The sequence below is a fragment of the Pistacia vera genome, unplaced genomic scaffold (genome assembly GCF_008641045.1).
Source record: "Pistacia vera cultivar Batoury unplaced genomic scaffold, PisVer_v2 Contig155, whole genome shotgun sequence".
NCBI lineage: Eukaryota > Viridiplantae > Streptophyta > Magnoliopsida > Sapindales > Anacardiaceae > Pistacia > Pistacia vera.
Window position 1 is genome coordinate 27,589 of NW_022195630.1, and position 13,847 is coordinate 41,435.

General features: G+C 32.4%; 1 pseudogene; it reads right to left on the reverse strand.

Moving 5' to 3' along the window:
• Positions 1-8,803: 8,803 nt before the first annotated feature.
• Positions 8,804-11,346, reverse strand: LOC116124699 (annotated as a pseudogene).
• Between the last annotated feature and the right edge of the window lie 2,501 nt (positions 11,347-13,847).

Sequence of the window (13,847 nt, forward strand, 5' to 3'; positions counted from 1 at the left end):
ATTTGAAAATTATATTAGAGTTGGATAAAAATATAGAATAGTTGTTTGGTACATTTTTGGAAAACATTTTATGAAAATATTTAGATTATTTTTTAACCCCTACATTTGTTAATTAGCTAAACTCCCCCCACAATAAAAATTTATAAATTAACGAAAACACCACCACCCACCCAACTGACTGTGGACAGCTGACCACCATCGTCGGACAGTGGCCAAAAACGGCCAGATCGGCACACAACTAGCCAGATCTGACTGATTATGCATGACACCAATCGGCAGCGGTTTCTGGTGGCCGATAGTGACTTGGGTAGGTAGGGGTGTTTTTGTTAATTTATACTCTTTTATTGTGAAAGGTAATTGTAAAATTGTTTTAAGTTGAATAAAATAGGATAATAGAAAATAAGTCCCACCCACTTTTCCAACTCCAGGCAAAAAATCATATTTGAATCTTATTTGAGTTGCATTAATTTTCTGAATGAAATGGCCCAATAACTAAGGGCTTGTTTGTTTCACTCAATAAAATGGCCGACGCCAGAACGACGCACGACCAACTGGATTTGGTTGATTGTGTGTCAATCTGGCCAGATCTACCATGGATTTGGCCGGAAACAACTAGATCTACGGCAAGAGATCTGGCCGTTTTGACCAGATCCGCGATGGATCTGGATGGAAAAGGCTAGATTGGCACACAACCGACCAGATCCAACCGGTCGTGCACCATTCCAACAACTTTCGACCACATTCCGATGGTGGTGGCCGGCTTGCGGTAGTTAGTTGGGTGGGTGGGGGTGTTTTTATTAATTTATAAACTTTTATTTTGGGAGGGGTTTAGCTGAATTAATAAATGTATGAAGTTAAAAAATAATCTAGATATTTTCCAAAAATATACCAAACAACTATTCGATATTTTTATTCAACTCGGATATAATTTTCAGATATTATATTAAGCACATTCTCAGAATCCTATCCTATTTGATTTAATCCTATCTTATATTGTTTAGAATAGTTTTTCATAATTTAATATTTCACATAATGTAAGACCCAATATATATATATATATATATATATCTATATATATATATTATATAATTATAATATATATATATATTATATATATATATATATTGAAGCTGAATACCCATATAGGTTGATCGACACATGGGTGGCACATTTTGGAAGCTCTAGATTTGCTCAATTGTGACATATTGGATTGACAAACCAATCAAATTACTCTATCTTGACACGTTGGGTTGGTATTTATTGCTCCATCTATAATAATAATAATAATAATAATACAGGTGCATTGCATCAACATTCTAAAGTTCCAACCACAATGACACCTTGGATTTGTGATTGCCATGTGGTTGAATTTTATTAGTGATGATGTAGACAATATTAATTGCTACATTAGTATTCCAAAGTCTATATAAATAGACATAAAGATTGGATTACATAGATGCATTGCATTGGTTGTATTAATAATTAATAATAATACTAATTATATAGGTGCATTGCATTGTCATTCTAAAAGTCTAACCATAATGACACCTTGGATTTGTGAATTCAATGCGGTTGAATTTTATTGGTCATAATGTAGACAATATTAATTACTGCATTGGTATTCCAGAGTCTAAATAAATAGACATAAAGATTGGATTATATAGGTGCATTGCATTGGCATTCTAAAGGTCTAACCATAATAACACCTTAGATTTGTGATTGCCATGTGGTTGAATTTTATTGGTGATGATGTAAAAAATATTAATTGCTGTATTGGTATTCCAAAGTCTAAATAAATAGACATAAAGATTGGATTACATAGGTGTATTGCATTGGTAGTAAAAGCATACATGTTTATTAATAATTATGTAAGTGCATTGTATTGATATTGCAAACCTTTCTTCGTATTCAATTGTGTTGACATTCGAAAGGTCTAAAAAAGGGGTTATAAAAGGGGCGTATGTTCAGTTGTGTATTATTGCAATATTTTAGTTGATGTCAACAATACGTCTGATATTTTGTTAATTGTTTATAGGTCATATTAGTTTGTGTCAATAATAAGTCTGTTGTTCATGATTTTGTTAATCGATGATTTTTTATTTATTTATTTTTTGTTGTTATTAATAAGTCAAAGATTCATGAATTGGCATGAATAGAGGAAGGATGTCCGATTGACATTGTGAAATGAGTAGTTATTTTGATTTGTTATTTTGAACTGTAAGTATATCTTCTAACTATTTTAATACGAAATTGTAAGTATGTCTCTTAACTATTTTAACGGTTATTATTTGGTTGAATGATTGTTTTTGTTCGGTCAATCTATTTGAATGACTAATTGTGTTAGTCCTGCCGAACGGTAAGTGTATTCCTTAACAATTTTAATATGAAGATTAATTAACTTTTGTTGATTTCGTTTTCAGGTAACAGTTGTTATACAAAAGAATAATTGTTCCTTAACAATCTTGACATAAAGATCGATTAAATTTTGTTATGTTTGTTTCCAAGGAAATGTTCATGTCTTTATTAAGATCAAATCGAGGATGATCTTATTGTCAGTCGAACTGTGAGTATGTGTCATATCTATATTAGTAGAAACAGTTCATTTGTGTTGAATATATTTTCTATAAAAACATTCATGTATTTTAATTTGTTACATGAATGATTAATTGTTTATGTCTTGCTGATGTGTGAGTATATATGTTAAATGAATTAATTTTGGCTGATTCCATTTTCCAATTAATAGGTGTTATTTGAAATATTTCTTATTAGTCCTAATATGATAATCCCTTAAATTTGGGTCAAGTAAACCATTCATTTTATCATCACACGCATTTCAGTTTCCACTGAACAATAAGTAGTAAATTGACCATAACTTGCTCAATAAAAATCCAATTGATGGAAGGATTGAATCTTTAGAAACTAGACAGACAGTGCTTTAATTTTATATATTATACACTTAATTTTGATAACTCTAGCCCCACTGCCGAACCATTCCTTTCATCATCACATACATTTCGGCTTCCATTGAACAATCAGTAGTAAATTGACCATAAATTGCTTAATAAAAATCCAATTGAAGAGATGTTTACATCTTTAGAAACTAGACCGACAGGGCTTTGAATTGATATATTATACACTTAATTTAGATAACTGTAGCCCTACTTTCAAACCATTCCTTTTATCATCACACACATTTCGGTTTCCATTGAACAATCGGTAGTAAATTGACCATAACTTGCTCAATAAAACTCCAATTGATTAGAGGTTTGAATATTTAGAAACTAAACAGATAAAGATTTAATTTGATATGTTATACGCTTAATTTGGATAATTGTAGCCCCACGGCCGAACCATTCCTTTTATCATCACATATATTTTGGGTTCCATAGAACAGTCAAAAGTAAATTGACCATAACTTGCTCAATAAAATTCTAATTGATGGGAGGTTTGAATATTTAAAAACTAAACAGATAGAGATTTAATTTGGTATATTATACAGTTAATTTGGATAATTATAGCTCTACTGCCAAACCATTCCTTTTATCATTACACAAATTTTGGTTTCCATTGAACAATCAGTAATAAATTGACCATAATTTGCTCAATAAAACTCCAATTGATGAGATGTTTGAATCTTTAAAAACTATATAGCAATGGCTTTAATTTGGTATATTATACGCTTAATTTGGATAACTGTAGCCCTACTTTCGAACCATTCCTTTTATCATCACACACATTTCGGTTTCCCCTGTTTCTCGATTTCCATTGAATAATTAGTAGTAAATTGGTCATAACTTACTCAATAAAAATTCAATTGATGAACGGTTTGAATCTTTGGAAATTAGAAAGATAGAGCTTTAATTTGATATATTATACGATAAACTATCCATTTTATCATCACACACATAAATCCAATTTAATTTTAGTGATGACAAAGGAAAACAAATGTTGATATGCAGTTTTAATTGTATTTGTTTTATCTCTTTTTGTTGATATTTTTTTTATGTTACATACATATATCGAAAACAGGTTGTTGTGAATATAACAAATTTTATTTGTATCAAAAATATCAATATGATGTTTGTTGTTGAACCATGTAGCTTTATTAAACCATTTATAATATGTCAAACCATCATTATTATCCTTAAAGGAAAACAAATATTGATATGCAGTTTTAATTGTAATCGTTCTATCTCTTTTTGTTGATATCTTTTTATGTTACATAATATATCAAGAAAAGAGGTTGTTGTTGAATATAACTAATTTCATTTATTTAACAAACGCATTTCGGTTTCCACTGAACAATCAGTAGTAAATTGACCATAACTTGCTCAATAAAAATCCAATTGATGAGAGAATTGAATCTTTAGAAACTAGACAGACAGTGCTTTAATTTTTTATATTATATGCTTAATTTGGATAATTGTATCCCCATTGCCGAATTATTCCTTTCATCACTACACACATTTCGACTTCCATTGAATAGTCAGTAGTAAATTGCCATAACTTGCTCAATAAAAATCCAATTGATGAGAGGTTTGAATCTGTAGAAACTAGACAAACATGCTTTAAATTGATATATTATACGCTTAATTTGGATAACTGTAGCCCCACTATTGAACCGTTCCTTTTATCATCACACACATTTTAGTTTCTCCTGTTTCTCGATTTCCATTGAACAGTCAGTAGTAAATTAGCCATAACTTGCTCAATACAACTCCAATTAATGAGCAGTTTAAATCTTTGAAAACTAGATAGATAGGGATTTGTTTGGATATATTATATGCTTAATTTAGATAACTGTAGCCCCATTTCCAAACCATTCTTTTTATCATTACACATATTTTAGTTTCCACTAAATACTTAGTAGTAAATTGACCATAACTTGCTCAATAAAACTCCAATTGATGAGAGGTTTGAATCTTTAAAATCTAGACATACAAGAATTTAATTTGGTATATTATACACTTAATTTGGATAACTATAGCCCCACTGCTGAACCATTCCTTTTATCATCACACATTTCAGTTTCTACTGAATAGTCAGTAGTAAATTGACTATAACTTGCTCAATAAAACTCCAATTGATGAGAAGTTTGAATATTTAGAAACTAGACAGATAGGTATTTGATTTGATATATTATACGCTTAATTTGGATAAATGTAGCCTCACTTTCGAACCATTTCTTTTATCATCACACACACTTCGGTTTCCCATGTTTCTCGATTTCCATTGAATAATTAGTAGTAAATTGACCATAACTTACTCAATGAAAATCCAATTGATGAACGGTTTGAATCTTTGGAAACTAGAAAGATAGAGCTTTAATTTGATATATTATATAATGAATTTGGATAACTATAGACCTGTAGCAAAACCATTCATTTTATTATCACACACATAAAACCAAATCAATTTTAGCGATGACAAAGGAAAACAAATGTTGATATGCAGTTTTAATTGTATTTATTTTATCTCTTTTTGTTGATATTTTTTTTATGTTACATACATATATCGAAAACAGGTTGTTGCTGAATATAACAAATTTTATTTGTATCACAAATATCAATATGATGTTTGTTGCCGAACCATGTAGCTCTATTAAACCATTTATAATTTGGCAAACCATCATTATTATCCTTAAAGGAAAACAAATATTGATATGTAGTTTTAATTGTAATTGTTTTATCTCTTTTTGTTGATATATTTTTATGTTACATACATATATCATGAAAAGAGGTTGTTGCTGAATATAACTAATTTTATTTATTTAACAAATATCAACTGATGTTTGATGCTGAACCATGTAGCTTTAGTAAACCATTCATTTTATCATCACACACATTTAGGTTTCTACTGAACAATCAGTAGTAAATTGACCATAACTTGCTCAATAAAACTCCAATTGATGAGAGGTTTAAATATTTAGAAACTAGACAGACGAGACTTTAATTTGATATATTATACGCTTAATTTGGATAACTATAAGCCCACAATCAAATAATTCTTTTTATCATCACATACATTTTGGTTTCCACTGAACAATCAATAGTTAATTAACGATAACTTTCTCAATAAAAATGCAATTGATGAGAGGTTTAAATATTTAGAAACTAGACAGATAGGGCTATAATTTGATATATTATATGCTTAATTTTGATAATTGTAGCTCCACTTACAAACCATTCATTTTATCATCACATACATTTTGGTTTCCATTGAATAGTCAGTAATAAATTGACCATAACTTGCTCGATAAAAATCCAATTGATGAAAGGTTTGAATCTTTAGAAACTAGACAGACAAGGATTTAACTTGATATATTATACATTGAATTTGGATAACTGTAACCCCATTATCGAACCATTCCTTTTATTATCACACATATTTCAGTTTTCCTTGTTTCTCGATTTCCACTAAACAGTTAGTATTAAATTAGCCATAACTTGCTCAATAAAAATCCAATTGATAAGCGGTTTGAATTTTTGGAAACTAGAAAGATAGGACTTTAATTTGATGCATCATACGATGAATTATGATAACTATAGACCTGCTGCTGAGCCATTCATTTTATCGTCATCCACATAAAACAAATACAATTTCAGTGATGACAAATGAAAACAAATATTGATATGTAGTTTTAATTGTATTTGTTCTATCTCTTTTTGTTGATTTTTGGATTGATTTTGTTGTTTGATTTGTGGCTATTGTGGGTTTTACAAATATCGTATTTCTTTAGGATACTATCATCAAATGCTTTTTTGGTTATAGGTGATGGTCAATTCTAATTGCAACAAATAGATTTGTGTCACAAGACTTTTATCTTCATGACTTCTTAAATGTTTCAATTAAGTTGTCGTCAGATTATATTGTTGGAGTTGTTGTTGCTTTCTATGTGAGTTCTCTTTTCCACATTCTTAACTTTTTTTTTTTTTTTTAAATTTCTAAAATAATAATAATAAAAATAATTCATTTTCTCTTCTTAACAATCAAAATCAGTTTTTTTGTTTGGCTCTAAAAGTCTATTGCTTAAAAGTCACATTTTTCAATAAGGTTTCTCTTTCTTTGATTGATTCATAGACTTATTAATAATACCCAATGGGTTATCCTGCAAATTTTTTTGCTTTTCTTGACAAAGTTTAAAACTTTGGTTGCAGATTTCAAATGGTGACATATTTGAGAAGAACCATGATGATATAGACTTTGACTTCAATTTGTGGATATTTTATTTATTGATTTTTTAATTATCAATTCAATATAAAATGAACTTCAATATAGAAAATATATATTCAAAACACAAAAAAACTAATAATAATGTAAAAAAATATATATATATATATAATAAACATACCCGCGCAACGCAACTTGAAAATGAATATATAAGTTACAGAATTTGCGAAAGGTCAGTATAAATTTTAAGTTTAAATAGTTGATCTTGATAATATTTAAGTGATTTTAAATATCATACACAATTCATTACAAAATACTGACACCGAATATCAAAGACATGTCTGTAAAAATAAAATAAAATAAAATTAGAATATATAATATTGAGGTGATTTTTTCAAGTTGGATGAATGATTTAATGACATATACTTATAATTGATATTAATAATTATACATGTACAATTATTAATTTTATCTTAACACAATTTTATATATATATAAAATTTATATTTACTTATAAAATTTAATAATTATTATGGCTTAATATAATTAGTTTATTTTGTTAGAATAAATTTATTTAAAAAATATTAAATAAATATACCCACGCCAAGCAAGAGCCCACGTCTAATTTAATTAAATTCCGTAAGATTTAAATATTATCTAAGAAGCTGTAAAGAGATACTAAAAGTCAATGTTCACAACATCACATCAAAAAATTTGAAGGATTATATACTATAATAAATCATCACCTCTTTCTCTGATCAAGGAATTTAAAAGGTCAAGGAAGCTATTATAATAGACTTTTGTCTTACTCAAAAACCAAGGAACATGGATTAAGGAAAAATACCCGTGTTTATTTCGAATTTCCTAAAATATTCTATTTAAAATAGATGTTTATTTTACTATTTTCAAAATCTAACCATATTCTAATCAATTTAAAATATTTAGATTTTTTAGCCCCTTAAGTTTGTTAATTTAACAAAATACCTATAATAATAAAATTTTATAAATTAATAAAAACACTCCCACTCACCCACATATTCCCGATAGTCGACTACCACTGCCGATATTTAATGGGGTGAGTAGGAGTGTTTTTGTAAATTTTAAAACTTTTATTGTAGGGGGTGTTTAATTAAATTAACAAATGTAAGAGATTAAAAAATAATCTTACCAAACACATTTTCAAATTCAAATCCTATTCTCATAATAATAAGTCAACTCAACTTTTTCAAAAAACTACTCAAAATAATAAAACAAACACACCCCTAGGAACAATAATGCTACGGACACCGATATTTTTACACCGAAATCTTGTACCGGCGTACGTGTCCCGTGATTCACACTAGCAAACCAGACACGTTTCACTTTATTAAATTTTTGTCCATTAACAATTCTTTTTAAAAAATTAAAAAATATTTAGGAACGGCCGTTCATCAGTTATGGACGGCCGTCCCTTAATTTTGGATGGACGTCTGCAAATAAGGGACGCCTGTCCATAATATAAATATAAAAATTAAAAAAAACTTTGAATGCCCGTCCATAACTTGTGGACAGGCGTCCCTAACTGATGAGCCAGCTCTGCAGCTTCTTCTGGAGATGCATCTTTAAGCAATCCATCCAAACCCAATTTCTGCAACTAATCTTTGTATTTGTCAAATTTGGATAGACCATTCAGACGCTGCTCCTCCATCTCCTCCCACATCTGCATGCCCTTCTCCATGCTGTCCTCAGCCTTGTTATAAAGCTCCAGGACCTCCTGGGATGGCCCACTCTCTAAATCAATCTTGCTCCCAATTGCATGGTACTAGCAAAGCTTTGCTTGCTCAAACTGTTGTTGCCCAAGTGCAAGAAGACCTTAATAGAAGTCTAGTTTAATCTTCAGAGCTTCTTCATACCTGATTCCTGCCTTAATGTACTCATTTTTTGCCCACTCGTAGGCAATGTTAACCAGAACAAGTATGGATTCTCGTGTACCATCTTCAAAGCTTTGCTGGTACCATGCAATTGGGAGCATAATGCCAACAATACATGATGATCTTCATCTTCATTTATCAGAAACTTGTTTATGATTCTGAAGAAACTCAGCAAATTTGTGAACGTACTGATCGTGAAATTTTTCATCTGCAAATAAAACCCCCAATTCCTTTGCTTTCTTTTTGTAAATTCTTCCTTCTTCATCAACTATCACCAACTTCAACACCTCCGCCACTGACTTCCGTGTATATGCTTGTATAAGGTGAAAAGTGGCGATTTGAAGTTTGATACACAGGCAATGAAAGAATGCATTAAATTTGACTGAAAGAAAAGAAACGAGTCAATCCAGCAAATAGACTGAATAGAGAGAGCATGGAAGTAGAGGGGATCAAGTCTATGGACGACTTTGTCAATCACAAATAAAGGCTAGAAAGGAAAGCTAGCTTCCCTCACAATGAAGAATGGTCTATCATAGTTACAAAGCGGAATACAAAGGCACGAGAGCAATCGACATGGATCTTAAGGGCAAAGAGCACTCTAGCTTGGGCTGATAAGAAGGGGGAATGCACTCAAAAGAATAATGCAGTCAAGATGGGCCCTTAGATCCACCTTTAGAAAGAATTCAAGCCAAAGGTTAAAAATCAAAGAACAAGAGAGTAGTGCTTTAGTCGGTCGGATCCAATCTATGCCAGATGTATAGGATTAAGCAGCTACTTCTGCTCGTGCATATCTTAAATCATGCTTTTCACAAGTTCGGTACGCTAGAGGTATATTTATCTCGTTCTATTGGCTTTAAGCCCTAAGCCCGCATTCTTCCTAGCAACTGAGTCGATGTCAAAGAACCCGAGCAAGGAGGAAGTGAGATAGTTCCATTCCTGCTATTCACCCTATTGTATCAGTATTCCCAGGTGGAGGCTTAGAATCTCTTCCAGACGAGTTGCACTAACAGGCTTACGGAAAGTAAATCAAATTTGAGTCACTACATCCGATTTGCTTATTCCTTTACTTCTGCTGGAAAGTAGCTCTCCTTTTTTCCTGTAGTGAAGGATTACCTCTCTATGCACATATCTATTTAGTCAAAAGGCTAGTTCAATCCCTCTGAGGAAGTACTAGAACTTGAATCAGTATCTCAAATAGGGCGATATCGATCTTCTGTTTATGGTAAGACGTCTGCCCTTGCTGAAGGGATTCCTGAGTTCAGTAACTGCACTAGCTACTAGCTGGATTTAGTAAGAGCGGGGATCAAACTCGATTCATAGATCGGTCAGACTCGTTAACGGCTTCGCCTCCATCTTTGAGAATTGACACAGTGACATCCCCTTGCTTTCAAGCTTTAGGAGAAATTTCTAATGGAACGAGCCTTAAGCTAGTGTGCCCATGCCTGATGCAAGGGTAGAGAAGGAAAATACAAACGGAAGTTTGAATGAAAAACATGCTCTTGAACCTGAGAATTCTGGCCTCATTTCTCACTATCTCTATCCCCGCCTTCTTCTCGATAAACACTCTAGCAATCAACCCTTGGTCCATGGAGAAAGGTAGCAAAACCAATGGATGTCCAAAGTAAAACGACTATGTAATTGAACTAAATCCACAGTGAGTCAAGAATGCTCCCACCGATTCATGAGCTAATATCTTGAGCTGAGGTGCCCAACTCGTCGAGACTACTCCTCTTCCCTTCACTCTTTCCTCGAACCCATCTGGAAGAACTATCGTTTCATCCCGATTTCTCAGCGCCCAAAAGAAAGGTAATCCGGATAGCTCAAGCCCCAAAGCCAACTCAGTCAACTCATTTTGACTCAAATTCAACTCGCTTCCAAAGACAACATAAATAACTATCTTTCTCTTCCGTTTCCCTAACCACTCGCTAATTGTAAACCAGGTGTTATCTTCATTAGTGTCTCTGCTATCGTGAAATGTGGGTGGCAACAGCCCTATAGGAATAACTGGTTTACCATGAAGCTCTCCCACGAGGTATATCCACTCTCATTCAATCTCCACGCAGCTTCTTACAGCTATCACATCACAACCCGCCATTACCGTCCCCATATGAATGATATCTGTGACTCCCGAATCGTTCATCTCAAAGTGACCAAAATTTTTTTTCACCTTGTAAAGCCGATATGCAACTCTGGTATCAAACGATACCCACTTCGAAGGAACCGTGAAATCTTGCGACTTAGTCCATGGATCCTTGCCGTTGATCATGGCAGACGATGATGGTCTTCTTGCACTTGGGCAACAACAGTTTGAGCAAGCAAAGCATTGCTGGTACCATGCAATTAGGAGCAAGATTGATTTAGAGAGGGGGCCATCCTAGGAGGTCCTGGAGCTTTATAACAAGGTTGAGGACAGCATGGAGAAGGGCATGCAGATGTGGGAGGAGATGGAGGAGCAGCGTCTGAATGGTCTATCCAAATTTGACAAATACAAAGATCAGTTGCAGAAATTGGGTTTGGATGGATTTCTTAAAGATGCATCTCCAGAAGAAGCTGCAGAGCTGGCTCATCAGTTAGGGACGCCCGTCCACAAGTTATGGACGGGTGTCCAAAGTTTTATTTAATTTTTATATTTATATTATGGACGTGATTCCAAAATTAAGGGACGGTCATCCATAACTGATAAACGGCCATCCCTAAATATTTTTTAATTTTTTAAAAAGAATTGTTAATGCACAGACGTTCATTAAAATATGAACGCCTGTCCAATATTTAGGGACAGTTGTCTATAACTAATGAACGGCCGTCTCTAATTTTTATAAAAATATTTTATTCTATTTTACGATGGACGGGTATCATTTAAATGGGGACGCCTGTCCGTAATAAATGGACCCCTGTCCATATAATATGGATGAGAGTCCATGTAAGTAAACGGCCGTTCATATTTGATGAATGACCGTTCACTAGAAAAAAATTTAATAACGTGAAACATGTCTGGTTTGTTGGTGTGAATCACGGGACACGTAGGCCAGTACAAGATTTCTGTGTAAAAATATCGGTGTCTGTAGCATTATTGATATAAGATTAAGAAAATATATGTTCATAATAGGAGTTCTTCATATTTACTTTTCGATAGCTTCGAGAAATACTTAGGATGAAAGCCTCCGCTATCGCTCTTATGGTTATAGCTTCTTGCTTTTCTGCAATCGTAGTGTTTATAATTCTACTTTGTCTGTGCAACAGAGGCCGCAAAAAGAAGGAAACTCATCAATATCCCACGGCTAGGGCGCCCAGTGTGACAACTCCTGTGCCTCGGGTGACAATTCCTCCGCCTCAGCAAACTCATGTTGATGTAGAAAAAGGAGAGACAAAAACCAAAAGCAGTGGCACAAAAGATGGGGGAATGGTTATTTTGGGAGGAGTTGTTTAGCTGCAGGAGCTGCTATTCCAAGTATTAGTAGTAGGGGTAGAGCTTTTGGTGGTGGAGGTTTTGGTGTTGGTGGAGGTGTTGGTGGTGGAGGTTTTGGTGTTGGTGGAGGTGTTGGTGGTGGAGGTTTTGGTGGTGGAGGTTGAGATGGCGGTGGTGGATGTTAGCGGTTGAGGAACTTGATTGTCAACTATTTTCACAATTAGTGTGACGATATATATATTGTTCTGAAATAATGGTTCAAAATGTATAGGTCTGACGTGCCTCTCCCAGCAATGCAATAAATTTTTATGTTTAAAAATTTCAAGTCACATTTTTAGATTGACGTACGCTAACCTCTCTCTATATACCTAACTACCTAAGCATATCTATGATCATCTTGCAGTTACATTAAACGTGTTCTAATTTTTATATAAAATTTATGCACACTTTCTTAAAATAACTATTACGTCTACAGTTAGTCTCATATGTCATTAGATGATGTGAACAACGATTAAAAAAAAAAAAAAAAAAAATCAATTCCAATTTTTTTATACTGAAAATTGTAAAATTTTTTGTCATTATTTATTAGATCTAATAAACCAAAATTCGAATTAAAAAAAAAAAGTGCTTATCGTCCTCATTAAATTCTTGATTTTGCTCAAGTTTCAAATCAATTTAAAGCAAAGATATCTCTCTTAATAACATCTTTTTTCATTGTTAGAATGCATTATTGTGACCGCAAGAATATTACTAGATATACAGATTTCTCTTTTCACAAACTACTTTATACATATTAAAGTGGCATAAAATGAAGGGAGGAATGCATATAAAAATGTCAATTCTATACATTTTCAATAACTATAGATAAATGATATGGTAATAAAAGAGGTTTGCCATATTAGTTTGTATATGTAACATACTTGACAGGCAAACGTGTCCAAGACTAAGTACCTTAATTTTAGGTTAAACCCCTTATGCAAACAAAATTTGAAATTCATACAATCTGATGTTTCATAATATTATTTGGATAATTTAAATTGATATAAATAATGCAATTAATACCATAAATCGCCTCGGGATGATATATTTCTTTAAAGCTTCCTTATATATCGAAAGAATTTAAAAATACTATTGCCAATGGGGTTATCGGATGAAATTGCTAAAATACTTGAGTCTTCTTAAACTCTAAGTATGCGTTTGACATAGTTGACTCACAATTTTGCTCTACAAATTCATTTGGAACAACAAATTCAACAAGATATATAAACTCTGGTTAAAACTTCCTCCATTAGAATAATGCCACCTTCTAGGCCACGGTATCTTCTTCCATAAATGCAAGCCCTCATCAGGCTCTTTACTTT